This window comes from Sciurus carolinensis, chromosome 7 (genome assembly GCF_902686445.1).
Source record: "Sciurus carolinensis chromosome 7, mSciCar1.2, whole genome shotgun sequence".
Taxonomy (NCBI): domain Eukaryota; kingdom Metazoa; phylum Chordata; class Mammalia; order Rodentia; family Sciuridae; genus Sciurus; species Sciurus carolinensis.
This window is the reverse complement of record NC_062219.1, coordinates 127,973,846-127,989,331: the sequence shown is the minus strand read 5'-3', so window position 1 is coordinate 127,989,331 and position 15,486 is coordinate 127,973,846. Positions and strand designations below refer to the sequence as shown.

General features: G+C 38.0%; 2 non-coding genes and 1 pseudogene across 2 annotated transcripts; all 3 read left to right on the top strand.

The window, feature by feature from the left end:
- Positions 1-5,890: 5,890 nt before the first annotated feature.
- Trnaa-agc (transfer RNA alanine (anticodon AGC)) lies at positions 5,891-5,962 on the top strand. The gene has a single exon. It is a non-coding gene; the product is annotated as a tRNA-Ala (tRNA).
- Positions 5,963-7,960: 1,998 nt separating this feature from the next.
- On the top strand, positions 7,961-8,033 carry Trnaf-gaa (transfer RNA phenylalanine (anticodon GAA)). The gene has a single exon. It is a non-coding gene; the product is annotated as a tRNA-Phe (tRNA).
- Positions 8,034-8,769: 736 nt separating this feature from the next.
- LOC124989810 (uncharacterized) lies at positions 8,770-8,868 on the top strand (annotated as a pseudogene).
- The last annotated feature ends 6,618 nt before the right edge of the window (positions 8,869-15,486 follow it).

Genomic DNA, 15,486 nt, shown 5'->3' with positions numbered 1-15,486 from the left:
ATGGTGGATACTAGTGTCTGGGAAAAGAGCAATGGGGAATTATGTAATGGGTTCCAAGTTTCAGTTTTGCAAGTTGAAAAGAGTTTTAGAGCTAGTTGATTGGTTATGGTTGCACAAAAATATGAAATATACTAATGCCACCAAACGAAATGCCATTGAACTTAAAAATGAATGCTAACAAATTTTATGATATGCTCGTTTTCATACACACACATACATAGAATGTGGGGGGCAGGGGAGAATGACCAAATGTTGGAGAAGCCAGGAATAACTGAGGGCACTGAATTCTGTTTCTTGCTGTGCCTTTCAGAAATGAATGCAAGAAGATATCTGTGAATTAATATAAATGACCTGAAAATCATTAATTCATTTTGACCAAAACCAACAAACTTCCACAGGAAAGAGTGGGAGTTAAATCGTTCTCCTAACTGAAGTGCTTTTTTTGTTGTTTGCTTGTTTAGCACACTGTAACATTTCTACAAATATTTTCTCATCTGTCTAGTTTTCATACTATAAGGATCCTTGGGAGTTCTTTCCTGGTGTGTCTACCCACTCCCTAGACTAGGAAGAACTGGCATCACAACTCTCCAAGACTGGTGACCCAAATGACCTTTTACATGCCAGGCATAAATGGATCCATGCGGGGGTTTCTGCCATACCCCACTTGGATGAGAAAAGGGTAAACTGCCAGAGGATGATGTTGGCTATAAACCAATCAATTACCCATAAATTTATCTAATCAATAAACACACAAAAACCAATACTCTTTTTAAATGAGAGGGGGCATGACAGATCTGGCCTCTAACATGGAATAGCCCAACTCTCTTTTAATTAGTCACACAGGTAAAGGGGCCCCTGCCTGGAGGGGCTTCTTCTGTGATGAACAGGAGAGGGTAGAGTTAGGAGGGCCATTTTCTCAGGGAAACTAGACAGGGAACCACTCCCACACAGCGCCACATACTTCCTGGCAATCTGGGACAGACCTCCATGGCTGCTAGTTCCTAGAAGTCAGACCTCTGTGTGCCATGGCTTAATCTAGTCTGATTCTGTTAAATAAGGATGGCTCCCCACAGGTACATGTGAAAGGAGAGTGAAGAGTAGGAAAAAGAGAAGAAAGTGAAGTCCTTCCTTCACAGTTGTGTATTGATATGGACATGGGGATGTGGGAGTACAGGAGTAAATCTCAAAGAAGTTGCCCAGGGCTTCTTACACTGCCTGCCCCCCTTTTTGTTGTTTTCTTCCTTTTTCTATCACAACTGAATATTTGGTACTGATTCATTTTCATTCAAGAACCTCCATTCCTCCCAATCTGGATGCTTCGACACAACAGAAATGCCATCACAAAGGAAAGAGTGTTGACTCTAATTTAGTTGTGTTGAAGTAGGCAGATTGAGAGGAGTCAACCAAGAATATACCTGGAGGTGCTAGGGATTGAACCCAGGGCTTCATGCACGCTAATCAAGTGTTCTACCACTGAGCTACACCCCACTCTACACATAAAACAACTCTTACATACCTGGATACCTCAATTGTCTGCCAGTGTTCCCAGACATAAGCTTAAGTGGCAGCATCTTCAGCTCTGCTGTCCCTGAAACACTCAAGTTTCTTTCTGGATGGAAAGTTCCCATTAATGCTACTAAGATCTTTCATACCTGTAGGACCAAACCCTGCAAGGACTGCTTCCAGCACTTACTGAGTGACAGTTCTTTTCCACGACCAAGGAGAGTCACAGAATGGAATATTCTCTTAAAGCAACAACTTCCTTCCTTTGTAAGTGCTGCCAGGAAAACATAAAAGGTAATGTTAGGGAATATAAAAACCAGGAGAGATGCTTAGGAAATTTAGGTCCAGGTGAGGAGACACAACTGAAGTGGGATCAATTCACACTATCATAGTGAAATGAAGAGAAAAGAATGTGTCAGTCACAACTGGTAAACAGATGTGCCCAGTATTCTTGTCTGGAAACATGGAAGTGGCATTCTACCCAAGATGCTTGCCGTAAGTTTGAGAGCCCTAGGGATGCAAGACCCCAATGAAAGGATTAGAAAATGTACTCTGTTGATTTAGTGCTGCTCACAGGCAGAATCCTTTCCCCAGTGAAGTGAAAACAAAGGAAACACGAGAAAGGAATTAGCTCTTAATAAAGTCTCCCTATACCTGGACTGGTGCTCAAACCCTATGTGTTCCTGGGGCACAAATGTAGAATTTCTGCCTTTATTCAAAATGTGTAAAACTCTGAAATTCATACTAGTTGACATTAAGTTCTTAGAAAGCCCAAGTAATAATCCCAGCAACTCTGGAGGTTAAGACAGGAGGATTGCAAGTTCAAAGCCAGCGTCAGCAAAAGCGAGGCACTAAGCAACTCGGTGAGACCCTGTCTCTAAATAAAATACAAAATAGGGCTGGGGATGTGGCTCAGTGGTTGAGTGTCCCTGAGTTCAATCCCCAGTACCCACCCCCAGAAAGAAAGAAAGAGAAAGGGAAGAAAGAAAGAGAAGAGGGGAGGGGAGGGGGGAGCAGGGAGGGGAGGAAGGGAAGAAGGGAGGAAAGGAGGAAGGGAGGGCGAGCTAGCCCAGGTAAAACCAATGTCAAGCTACTGCTTCCAGATGAGGTGATTGTTAACCAATCTTTGTCCTCTGTCCACATAGAGTCCCTTATTTACTCCTGGAGTTCTCTTTCATGTAAAGAACTTACTTATTCTTTAATATTTGGCATAACTGCTCTCATATCTGACCCCAGATAGTCATATCAACCAGATAGAATTTGAGGATAAGAAAGAGGGAAGCAATGGGTCTCATTAAGGAAAACATTACACAAATGCCCCACCCAAAGGTATATGGCAGGTATCTGTAAATTTATTCTGTAAAGAGCCAGAGTAACTAAGCCAGGCTTTCAGGACTAAGGGACTCCATTGCCATACTCAATTCTGATGTTGCAGCTGAAAAGTAGAAATAGAGGATTCCAAAGTGAATGAATGTAACTATGTTTTTGGACACTGAAAACTTGAATATCAGAATTTTATAATGTCATGAGATTTCTTTTGATTTTGTCAACCATTAAAAAAAATGTAAAAACCATCCCTAGTTAGTAGGTCTGCAAAAATGGCAAATGATGGTAAGTCATAGTTTTCTAACCCCTGCTTTAAAGAATCTGTAGGAGGACTGGGGATGTGGCTCAGTGGTAGAGGGCTAGTGCAGGAGGTCCTGGATTTGATCTTCAGCACTGCAAAATAAAAGGAAAAAATCTTGAAATCTCTCACCTAAAACCACAGTCTTAAAAATTATATCAGAAAAATCTGATGTTATTTCTAATTCTTAGGAATAATTAGAATGATTAGACGGCTTTGGTAATTTAGGACAAAAAAAAAATTTTGCTTTTTACCTAACCATACAATGTGAAATGAGAAATATAATATTTTTTAATTTATTTAAGATTTAAAATTTATTTACTCACTATCTCCTGATTTAAACCTAAATTTTAGTGGTTTTCTAGATTCACTTTAAAAAAAAATATTTTTAGTTGCATATGGGCACAATACCTTTATTTATTTATTTTTATGTGGTGCTGAGGACACGTTCTAAGCATGCGCTCTACCACTGAGCCACAACTGCAGCCCTAGGTTCACTTCTTTGGGAGGCCCCAGAGTACCAGAAAGAGAAGGAGGGAGAGAAGACAGGAAAGTCACCAGACTTTGATGTAGATCTGCCTTCTCTGAAAAGAAAAAGAAAGAAGGGGAATTGAATAGGTAGACCAGTGGTGAATCTTCTAACTAAGGTCATAGGTGTGTCACAGTATAGCAAGAATAGGCCTGCCTTTTGTATTCCTTAACTGAGAACAGTGTGTGGAAAGTGTAGTGTAGAACCAAAATGGTGGTAGAGTCAGAACTAGATCCAGAGTACAAGAACCGGGGCCATTTGCCAATTAAACTGCTCTCAGTGAGATCTATGACTGGTGCATTTCCACTGTCACCACAGGACAGATAAATATTTTGTAGAAAGAAAAACTTATGTTATTAAATTCTGTGTTCAACTAAGTTATATTGTAATGGCAGATGTGTGTGAAAAGTTTTGCTGTCTCCTTTTATATTACAGCCTGCATTGCAAATTTCTTCTGCTGTCTGGATTATTAAAATTTTTAAATGTTATCTCTTTGTATATTCTAGATAATAGGCCCTCTTGAATATGTGATTTGGAACTATTCTCTCTCAATCTGTAGCTTGAATTTATCCCATGAGCAAAGTATTATGCAGAACAAAAACTTTTCATTTTGATGGAGTCCTATTTTTCCTTTTATGGATTATATTCCTAGGAAGACTAAGAAGTCTTTGCATAGCCCTAGGTCCTAAAGATATTTTCCTGTTTTTTTCTTTAGAAGTCTTATAACTCTTCTTTAATAAGATATTGGGAAAAACGGATAACCACCTGCAAAAGAATGAAGGCTGATCCTCACCTAAGGCTTTCGATTCTGTTTTTAGTCAGAATGCTCTAAGAGAGATGTTGTGTCCTCATCAAGAGGAGCATGGAGTCAATATTCCCAGCATGGTGATGTCAGTTTGGTCATTTGGGGTGGTATGATCTCTTGGATTTCTTTAAGTTATTTCTTGGGAAATAACTTTGAAACTGTATAAATATCTTGTTCCTTGTCAAACTTGCACTCATAACTTTAGCATTGCTTAATCAATCTTGCCTGAATTGATCATTGCATGATAGTAGAAAATAATTACTGTCATTCCTTCTACATTTATAACTTGGTAACTACTGTAAGAAAATCTTTTCTTTCTCTTGTTTTTTCTTATAAGTATGCCCTTGAGTATTATTATTTTATTCAACAGATTATATTCCTTTATTGTTCAATTTTTTAAAAAATGCTCAGTGTTTTAAAAATCTATTAGGTCCTGTGTTCTTTTGAACATCACATCATCTTTTGAGCACCTTCTTACATGATAGCACATAAAGAAGTTCTAGGCTTATTCTGTACTTTTCCTGCTCCACCCCTTCTGGACAGTCTTTAAAATCTCCTGGAAGACTTGATTCCTTATGATGGAGATCTGTATAAAACTAGTTCTACTCCTTGCTACTTCCTGTATTGTTTTTGCACTCTTTAAGCAGAGCTAGGACAGGGCTGTTTTTTGCCTTTCTCTGTCCTAGTTTCCTGTACCCCCTTTTGTCAGTGATTTTAATACTCTCAGAGCATCATAAAAAATAACATACTTAGTAGAATTCAAGATTGGTTTGTAATTCTGTTGTGTCTAGAATGCAGTTGTAAGGTCAAAGTACCGTGTAAAACGGATTCTTGCCATTTTGCCCAGACTGACCTGGAACTTGAGATCTTCTTGCTTCAACCACGAAGGAGTTAGGGTATAAGCATGCAAAACCGTGTCCAGCCTTGTTTCCTTTTTTCTATTTACTGTTATATTATTTGTTTGAAATAACTTTGGTTTTTTTTTTCTATTTGTATTCAAGTTTAAAGTACTTTTCCTTTGTCCTCTTGATTTGATTTTTAAATTTGCCTATATAAAGCGTTAACACGATTCCAGAAAGTTTCTACATAGAAAAGTGTCACTCGAGAAATTTTCAAAATGCAAGAGATTATTGTGTCTTGGGACGCCCTCATGTGGAGAAATGTGTCCTTCGGACGTCTTCTTGGGAGCCGACTTTTGGGTAAAGACTGACAAGAATGCATAACTTCTATGAATAGTGCCTTTCTGTCTTATATTGTTAACTTTTTCTTGACTTAGCTGTGAGACAGAATGCAATGTAGGGGGTTTAGAAAGAATAGAATCATAAAAAAAGTTTTTGTATGTATTAAATTTCTGGTTCGGGGACGTGGGGGCGGGGAGCACAAGCGGAATGATGCCACTAATATGTTTTTGAAGCAAAGTTAAACCAGCGGGGGTGTAGCTCAGTGGTAGAGCGCGTGCTTAGCATGCACGAGGCCCCGGGTTCAATCCCCGGCACCTCCAATTGGAGAACCGTCCCTTTTTGTAAAATTTCTGTCTGCAATTCTTAGTTTTTCTATTCATTGACGACGTGCTCTTTTACCAAGTTTCTTAATCACTTTGGGGTAGACTCGTGCCTTTTTATGCATACTTATTTTTTTCATGAACTATATACATTTTGTTTTATAAGCATATTATTTGACAAAATTGTATGTACTTACTGCATACAATTTGAAATATATATATTTTATATGCCTATACATATATATATATTATCCACATATTACATCCATGTCTTACCTCATATAATTTTGTGGCCACAACATTTCTTCCTTCTACCTGTCCAAAACTCAGACTCGCGCAAATTCTTGATAAGGCTGCAAAAATAGAAATGGACCTAGCATTTATGGACGCATCAAAGAAGGGTATTGATACACTGTCTATACTGATTTAGGAGAATTATTTTAAACTCGTGGGATGATTCGACTCTCAACAACAATGAAAGTGCACTACCAGAACAAATTAAATTCCCTGTTGACATTACTCGTTCAACGACACGATACAAATATTTTCCACAAAGTATCTGCTGATGAATAACACAATAAATAGCTATCGACTTATATTTTTATAAGCTTTTAAACTTGTTCAAGTAAGTCTTTTTCTGTTCCTCTCATAATTTTACCATCACTAGTTATAATTTCACTTAGCAATTTTCACTACAGGTTGTAATGAGTGATTGCTTTTTCGACTTCTTAGAAAACACTCTCACTTGTAGTTGTCCCATGTAGGCGATTCACACAGTTTATTTCTTCAATCATTTTTAAATGTTATTGACTTTTTGAATGAACAATCGAGTAATATTGGTAATAGTGTAGACTCATTAAGCACCAAGGAAAAATCACACAAAATTACTTACCTTATATTTTTAACTATTGATGTCACTCCCATTATCTTGAAGTCTTCTGTCAACCATTTTCACAAGTTTATTTTCTCATGACAGAGTTCTTTGGCTACCAAAGCTAAAGGCAGCTCATCATAGCAAAGTTTTCCTTTCATGGCTATGCTTGGTTAAAGCCTGAGTTAAAGGCTTGTCTCTGTTCTGAGGAACTGGGGGTTCGAACCCATGTTCTTCAGCATACCAGAAATATTATTCTGCCAGTGTATTATACCTCCCAGTCCTCCCCTATCATTAAAAAAAGAGGTTTTTATGAAGAAAAGCTGCTGTGATGAGAAGTGCCATTTTAAATTTTCTAATTTTTCTGAGAGTTGCATTCAGGTTGGGAATATTGTGGTGAATACTTTGCTAACGTTTACATATATTGCATTTTCTTTGCAAAGTTATAAGCATCGAGTTCCACTTCTTGATATCTTTAAAGATTATGAAATATGAAAAAACTAAAATAAGAAAAAATAAGGAACCCAAGACAAATTTTTCCCCAATTTTCTTAATTTTCTGAGCTGTGTCTGTGGAAGAGCAGAAAGACTTTATTATTATTATTATTATTGGTGCATTATAAGTATACTTAATGGTTGGATTCATTATGCCATATTTGTACCTGCACATAACAATTTGATCGATCTCATTCCCATTTACCTTCCTTTTTTTCCTCACCTCTTTCTTCTCCCTGGTCTGCTTGCTCTACTTTACTTATCCCTTTATTATTTTTAGTACATTATAATTATATACAAAAGCGAGATTCATTGTGGTATATTCCTGCATGAACAGAGCATACTTTGGTAGATTTCATTCCCCAGTGCTTGCCCATACCCTCCCCTTTCTCTCCTCTATTGGTCTCTCTTCTATTTTCGTGAGATCCCAAGAAAGGGTTTCTTTTAAATCCCTGTCCCCTCTTTTCTGTCTCCCTCCTCCATCTATCCACACCACTTTACCAGGAATTTGATCTAACCAATTTGTGTGGGAGTCTTTCCGGTCAAACAAAAACAGAATCTGAACCAGTCTAAAAATGAAAGTTGAAAACAAAATATTGGAAGAGAAGTGGAAGAAAACCCCTCCTCCAAGCAGCCGAGATAGCTCAGTTGGGAGAGCGTTAGACTGAAGATCTAAAGGTCCCTGGTTCAATCCCGGGTCTCGGCAAGCTAACTGTTTTAGTTGACCACAGAAAAAGGATTACTGTGCTAACAAAGAATTACTGTGCTTTCTAAGTAAAACGATTGGTTTTTCATTATATAGCTCAATAATTCTTGCTACACTTATAATTCAGTAATCAAGTGTGCTATGAAAACAACTCTTTTGACATATTGCATATTAGTGAAAAAATTGTGGTAGAAATGTGCATGACACTGAAAAGGTCATGCAAATGTCACTGAGTCACTGCAGGTTAACACTGTTGCTGTAGCCAGTGAACTGCCATAGACAACACATAAATGTAGGAGGTGTCTGTGTTGAAATGAAATTGTGTATGTAGCCACTGAAATTTGAAGTTTAGCGGGATGTGGTGGCACCTACCTGTAATTCCAGAGACTCTGGAGGCTGAAGCAGGAGGATCACAAATTTGAAGACAGTCTCAGCAACTTAATCAGATCCTGTCTCAAAATATAAAATAAAAAGGACTGGGGATGTCATTCAGTGGTAAAGTACCCCTGGGGTCAATCCCAAGTACACTCCCACCCACAAAAAAGAAAGATATTGGAATTATATATATATATTATACTATATTAATATAATATAATTATATAATATAATTAATATTATATATTATATCATATATCATATATTATATATATATTATGTATTGTATAAAATTCTACTTGTTAGGAAATACTATTCATTATTTAATTTTTTTAGTCCTTTAAAATGTCAAAACCTTTGTTTACTTTGGCAGCATACATACTAAAATTGGAATCATATAGAGATTTGCCTGGCCCCTGTACAATAATGACACAAAAATCATGAAGCATTCAATATACATCTTTTTCTTTTAATGTAGAAAAATATTCTTAGATTGTAACCAATCTTTTACTAACCTAGGGTAGAGGACCCCATTGCAAATACCAAGATCAAGAGCAAGCACAATTTTGGTAGCCTTCTGTGAGTTAGAACTGATTAGTAGCAAAAGCAAACCATCCTATACAGAGTCTCAAAACTTTGTTCCTCAACTTGGTGACTTAAGAGCTTGCTAACTGAGCTACATGGACCTAAAGATTTGGATGGGGCACATGTACTCCGCTAATTCATTTGATAGCCCTTGTCCTAGTCTGTGAATCTCCTTTGTATTGTTTAAAAATTCCATTTTTTTTTTTTTAAAGAGGATATCATTGTTAACTTACAAGAATTCAGTTTTTCTCTCTTCCATCTTTTTAGGGGGTTAGAATCAAACCTTGTGTTGTGCACTAGAAAAAAGTCACTGGAGGAAACACAGGGCCTTACACTTGCTGTGCATGTTCTACCACTGAGCTGCACCCTCAGAGTCCACGATCCCCACAGAAGCCACTGAGGTTATTAACTCTCCTTCATTACACATTCACCTTTCTTTTCAAACATGTGCAAGTCATAACGTTAGGGAACAGACAAATGTGAATGATGGGAACATGAGGTTAAGAGAATGATTGTAGAAAATGGGCCCACCGTGCTGACCCCACATACTTGCTTTGTCAAGAAGCAACTTGCTTGCAACCCTGCCTGGCCTAAGTGGACAGGATATATCACATTTCTCAGCAAATGATCTGTTAACTGAAGGAGAAATACAGGCCCAAAATAATGTTGATAAGAGGAGCCCACATCACTCAGAAGAGGGAGACTTTTGGGACCAGAACCTGAAACTCTGGAAGATAAGGATAGTTCCATAAAATCTGTAGGAATGTATAATTAAGAATCCAATTAGAGTTGGGTGCAGTGGTGCTCATCTGTAATCCCCGAGGCATGGGAGGTTGAGGCAGGAGGATTTCGAGTTCAAAGTCAGCCTCAGCAAAAGCAAGGTGCTAAGCAATTCAGTGAGACCCTGTCTCTAAATAAAATACAAAATAGGGCTGGGGATGTGGCTCAGTGGTCAAGTGCTTCTGAGTTCAATCCCTGGAACCCTGCACCTCACCTCAAAAAAAAAAAAAAAAAAAAAAAATCCAATTAGAACTCATCAACATGGGCCAAGGTGACCTAGAATTGCTATGGCAGTAAAGTCTGATGTCACCCTGCTGTCAGTCAAAAGTCAATAGGTGAACCTGGGTAGGATTCTTTGGAAACTTCACTGGGATTCTGCAATAAAACTGAAGGGCAGGATATCCCGCTCCTCTTTGAAAGGACCCACTCTCTCCCTTGAGACGGACCCCTTTCCCTTTTCAATAAACTCATTACTGTTACTCTGAGTAACCTGTCTGAAATCTTCCTGACTTGGTCAGAAGAATTGGGATTTGAAAGGTGGGTCTTTACACTGCCTCAGTTTCTTGGAAGGTCCTAACTCTGTAATAGTAGGAATTGCCTGAGCAATTTTTAGGTTGTCACCTAAAAAGAAAGAATTGGTGGTTCTTAACCGCTATCACAGACTCAACATAAACAAGAAGTCAATTGCCTTAGACAGACTGAAATGAAAATTCTCTGGGAGCAAATCAATGTGTCAACTGGTTATAGTTGTGCTTGATTTGCTTGTATTGCATTGAACAGTTGAAAAAGTTAAAGAAAGAAACTTTTCTGATCTCTGCTTTCCATAGAAATGAGGATACTCTCACACTGTGGATTTCAGCAGTCTGATGGACAACAGATCTAATTATGAATCCAAGGGTAAAATGTTCAAGTTCTTTTATCACAATTCCCCTTTATCTACTATTTTTAGCTTGGCCAAGTGCTAGGAGCTACAATGACTTTATTGAAGGTTTGTGATAAAGATCAAAGATCATACATGGAAGGGCACTGCCAAAACTCAATACCATGGCATGAAATCTGTTTCCTAGTACACCAAATTCCAAAGGAAGAAGAGAAAAGCGTCACCTCAGTTGTAAGCTGGACAAGGGGAATAGAACTTTTACAGATATTTCAAGGAAGTATCAGAATCACAATAGCAAATACGAGACACACAGGTTCCAAGAGTTGCAAGCTCATTCTTTTGTTTTCAGAAAATATCCATTATGAGCTCTTATTCTTCCAATTCTGCTTGCTAAGTTCTCACTATACCAACATTCCAGGGTCCCTTTTCTCCATGGCCATTTGAAAAATCACTGATTCCAGACTCAGTGATTCAGACTGTTTAGTATACATTTTAATAAGACTCTCCTTCAGGCATCTTTTATCATATTCTAAACTCAATTCATCTCCTCTATCTAACCCCTGCCAAAATTCCCAAATTGCATTCATGTGCCCAAGAACTGAACAATAAGCAGAAAATTTCACTCTTCCTCTTCCCTTTACTGTCACCCTAAAAGGCACCATCATATCTACAGAAGCCAAATTAACATTACTTGTCTGCATTCCAGGTGCATTGCTCCCTCTGCTTCCCCAACTCCTAAAGTGTCTAATCCTATGCCTTTAAACTTTCTGACTCCATTTAGGTTCCTCTTCCTCATCCTTAAAGCTATTCTTGAGTTTATTTATGGAACCACCCCAAGGGTTTCCCTTAGTTGAGTGGTCTCCCTTCTGTTGTCTCAACCCTTATGTTAGGACTTAGTAGGGTGGTTTGTCAGTGTTTTTGCTGCTGTGACTAAAAGACCTGACAAGAACAATTTTAAAGGAGAAAGAGTTCATTTGAGGGCTCACGGATTTCAGAGGTCTCTATGCACAGAAGGGCAGCTCCATTCCTCCGGGCTTGAGGTGAGGCAGAACATCATGTGGTGAAAGGGTGGCTAAGTGTGATCCTCAGGAAGCAGAGAGAGATAGACTTCACTCACTGGATACAAAATATATACCCCAAAGGCATACCCCCAAATGCCTACCTCCTCCTGCCACACATTACCAGCATTCACACAGTTAATGCCCATCAGGGGATTAATTCACTGATTGGGTTAAGGCCCTCATAACCCAATCTTTTCACCTCTGAATGTTCTTGCATTGCTCACACATGAGCTTTTGGGGGACACCTAATATCTAAATCATAACAGGCGGCTGTATAATCAGTTGTGAATAATTTTATGACAAAGGCTTTCCCCAGTCACAGTTCTATATTTCAGACTGCCATCGCAATAAGAATAAAAGACACCATTGAAATTGTCCAGAACAGTTTATTCAAGAGAACACTGACTTTTAGTGGACTACTTTCTAAAAGTTTAAGGTGTAGTGGACCCTGGACAGATTTGGAAGTTAGACCCTCACATTCAAAGTCTGATCCTTTACCATCTGAGATAAGTAGGTACAGGGATTCAAATTCTCCTAAGAATTTTACTCAAGGAAAACACAAACTTTGCTTTGCATTCTAACCAGAAGGCTTTAAAAATCAACTTCTTCCACCTGTTAGTGATGCTCAAACCCAGAGCTGCTGGTTTAGTTTTTTTTTGTTTGTTTGTTTTTTTTGTTTTTTTTTTTTTGACACACCACAGTTGCTTTTGCCATAAGTGCATGATCAGGACAATCAGGTTTTCCTGTGACTCTTTGAGAGCCATCAAACTAATGGCTACTGTAGGGGAAAACAACATATGAAATCTCAGTAGTGCCCTTATAGTGTTCAGCCTTCCTATTCAAACTAGAATGGTCATATGATTTCCACCTGAAAGGTCTTGGGAAAAACAAGCCACATTTGGGTAGGAAGGATGCTTCAGTCAACTTCTCTAAAGGTAAGGCGGGTCTCTTTGCTTCCCATTTACTTGTAGGAAGCACAGGAGAAACAGGGAACTTGAACATTCCAATACTAGATGTTTTGGAAAACCTGCACAAGCCCTCTTCCCTCAGGCTGTTCTGGGTGGTTCTTCCCCCTCCCTCAAACCCTGCTGCCTAACTTCCTCAAGACTCCAGGCATCCTTCTGCTTGTTCCTCCACTCCCCAACTTCCTATTTCCAGTGATGTTTACAGTATTTCACCCTATTCACATTTACTCATTGCACTTTATAGGTGGTTCCTAAACCTGGCTGACCAGAATCATCAGGGAGGATTTTAAATCATTAAGATTCTTGCCCATCCCTACTTATTTTTAATTGATTTAGGAGTTGAATAGTAGGTTCAGGAATCTTTATAATGTTCTCAGCTATTCCTTAGATTTAGATATTACTGACTTTCTTTAAAAGCATTATGGGTCCACTACTCTCTGCTAAAAGTAAAGAGAAAGCACTTTCTGTGGGCTCCGTGGCTTAGTTGGTTAAAGCGCCAATCTAGTAAACAGGAGATCCTGGGCTGGGAATCCTGCAGGGCCTTAGAGTTCAGCCTTTGGGAAGTTTGTTCTAATGTTGGTGTAGTTCATTTTTTCTACCCTTGATGGCTCCCTTCCACCCCAGACTTGGGACAAAAGAGGTTCCAAAAGGCTTAGGGAAAAAAATGGAACTGATTTTGGAACATTTGCACAATGCAGAACTGTATGAAAAAAGAAAAGATCAGACATTAAAGTATCCTTTCTACCCTATTTCGTTTTCCACACCTCATCTACCGTTGGGTTTTTGCTGTGTAGTGTTATTTCAGGAATTCTAGTCTTCATTTCATAGGAAGAGCTAAGAACTACCAATTAAAGTTCAGAAACAGATTATTGACTGTGGATGTGGATTTTAATATGATACCTGCTAGTGATCTAGAGATTAAAATTCAATTATATCACACCGAAATCAGATAAGGAGACATCAAGGAAAGAAAACTATAGATATAGTTCATTCCTGATGAATTTAGATGCAAAAATCCTTAATAAATATTAGCAAATCGTGTTCAACATTTAAGATTGTACACCACAATCAAGTTGGTTTTATTACAGAGATGCAAGTGAAATGGAAAAGAACCAAAGTAATGCCATTTTGTTCGACCTGACTCCATTTTATGCTTGCTTAAAATATTTTCTTTTCAGCCTCCTGAAGCTGTATCTATGTTGACAGTGCAGTAGGACCTTCCCATGTCCCTGACTATGGCCCTGATATATTACAAAATGACTCTGAAATGTATAATCAAAACAATTCTCTCATGTAATTAAAATAACTGTCTCAACAGGGTCTTTCTGACCTACGTGTGCTTCAATTGTTCTTGTGGTTTTTTTGGTGTTTGCCTTTATAAATTCTATTTCCAAAATTCAGGTGCTGGGAGTTCTTTGAGATGTTAGCCTGCTCCCAGCTGCTTGCTTGGCATGCTCATTAAAGTACCTTTTTTTGTCCTTTCGATTTGGCTCAATAAGTGTGGTTGTTTGTAATTCTTGCGCACTCCGTAACACAAGGATTCTTTAATATATGCTAATCAATAAGTGTAATTCATCACATAAATAGGATTAACAATAATCACTTAGTCATCTCAATAGACAGAAAGAAGGCATTCGAGAAAATCCAGCATCAATTCATCATAAAAACACTGAAGAAACTAGGGATAGGAGGAGCCTACCTCAACCTCATAGTAAGTGGGGAAAAACTGAAAGCATTTTCTTTAAAATCTGGGACAAGAGAAGGATGTCCATTCTGACCACTCCTATTTAATACAGTGGTAGAATTCTAGCCAAATCAATTGGATAGAAGAAGGAAACAAAAAGAATAAAAATAGGAAATGAAGAAGTCCAATTATCACTGTTTGCAGATTATATGATACTTTACCTAGAAGATTCAAACAAAACAAAACAACTCCACCAAAAGACTACTACAGTTAATGAATTTGGCAAAGTAGCAGGTTACAAAATCAACATGCAAAGATCAATAGCTTTCCTACATACCAACAATGAATCTCTGAGAAAGAAATCAGGAAAACAATTCCATTCACAATAGCCTCAAATAAGATAGGTAAGAATAAATCTAACAAAGGAAGTGAAAGACCTCTACAATGAAAACTATAGAACAGTTAAGAAAGAACTGAAAGCCTTGGAAGATGGAAAGACCTCCCATGTTCATGGATATGCAGAAATAATATTGTTAAAATGGCCATACTACCAAAAGTGATATACAGATTCAATGAAATCCCCATGAAAATACCAAAGACCTTCACCACAGAATTAAAAAACGCAGTTCTAGAAGAATAAAAGACCCAGAACAGTCAAAGCATTTCCAAGCAAAAAAAAAAAAAAAAAAAAAAAAAGGCATCACAGAACCTGACTTCAAATTATACTACAGAGTTATGGTAACAAAAACTGCATGGTACTGGCATAAAAACAGACACATAGACTAATTGAACAGAATAGAAGACGCAGAGACAAACCCACACAAATACAGTCATCTGATCCTAATACAGTCATCTGATCCTTAATAAAGGTGCAAAAACATATATTGGAGAAAAGACAGCCTTTGAAACAAATGGTGCTGGGAAAATTGGTTATCCATAGGTAAACGAATGAAACTAGACCCTTATCTCTCACCCTGTACAAAAATCAACTCAAAGTGAATCAAAGACCTAGGAATTATACCAGAAACTGCAACTCCTAGAAGAAAACATAGGGTCAACACCCCAGTACACAAGCAGAGGCAACACCTTTTTCAGTAGGACCCTTGAAGTTCAGGAAATAATG